The sequence below is a fragment of the Micropterus dolomieu genome, unplaced genomic scaffold (genome assembly GCF_021292245.1).
Source record: "Micropterus dolomieu isolate WLL.071019.BEF.003 ecotype Adirondacks unplaced genomic scaffold, ASM2129224v1 contig_13500, whole genome shotgun sequence".
In the NCBI taxonomy this organism is placed as follows: domain Eukaryota; kingdom Metazoa; phylum Chordata; class Actinopteri; order Centrarchiformes; family Centrarchidae; genus Micropterus; species Micropterus dolomieu.
Genome location: NW_025742486.1, coordinates 3,785 through 4,903, shown reverse-complemented (window position 1 = coordinate 4,903; position 1,119 = coordinate 3,785).

Here is a 1,119-nt window from a genome sequence, read left to right as displayed (position 1 = left end):
TTACAGTCCAACTGCTGTAAAATGAAAAGAAAATCTCATTTAAAAAATGTCTGTAAAATGTTAAACAAATGTATAAATCTGCATATAAACTGAAAAATTTTGCAGAAATACCTTAAAATTACACAATTAAAAAGTGTCTGCTGTTTTTACACAGTATTCTTTGGTAAATAATAAGATTATCTATTCCATCCACAAGAACTCCTTGTCAAAGTACAGATTTTTAGATTTAAAACACAAAGAAAATAATAAAATATTCCTTAAAATACCGTGCTTTAAAACTCATTAACAGTATCTCGAAAGCTTTAGGCTTTTATTTTATGGGATTATCCAATCTATTAATAGTAACTTCCTGTTAAATTTAGTTTTTAAACTGTGGAATAACAAAGATCACGTGATAATAGCTTGCAAAACCATATTTTTATAGAGATTACTTTATATAAACAATATTTTACAGTAATTACAAGCAACTACCCAATATATCTACAAACTTTTCCCATTAATGTATGGAGTTTACTTTGAATAAACATACTTTTATAGTAATTACAAGTAACTTTCCAATATATCTATGAACTTTTCCCATTAATGTATGGAGTTTACTTTGAATAAACATACTTTTATAGTAATTACAAGTAACTATGCAATATATTTACATACTTTTCCAATTAATGTATGGAGTTTACTTTCATAGGCCATTTGAGGCTAAAAAGACCTATTCTCTTTAGGTCTTGATGCACAGCTTACTGGTGTTTGGGCTATATATCAAAATCAAATGGTCATAAAAGGTGTATTTGTTGTCCCATCTTGGTTCACTCAAAAAACTGAAGCTTTGATTTTAATTATTTTTATTTTTTCAACAGATTCCACACAATTGTTTTAGTTTAGTTAAAAGCAAAAAAATGTAATGAACTTGTATAAGAGTAACACAATGAATGTCAATTGATCCAACTAAAGATAAAAAACTTCTATAACAATATATTTAAGCTTACCTTTCAATATTTTATTTGGAGTAGTAAAAATATAGATTTATGTTCAATTAATTAAAACATTAGGTTTTCATTCAATATTTTTTTTCCAAATTAGATTGACACAAATCAAATGTTTGTCAACTGGTCCCACACA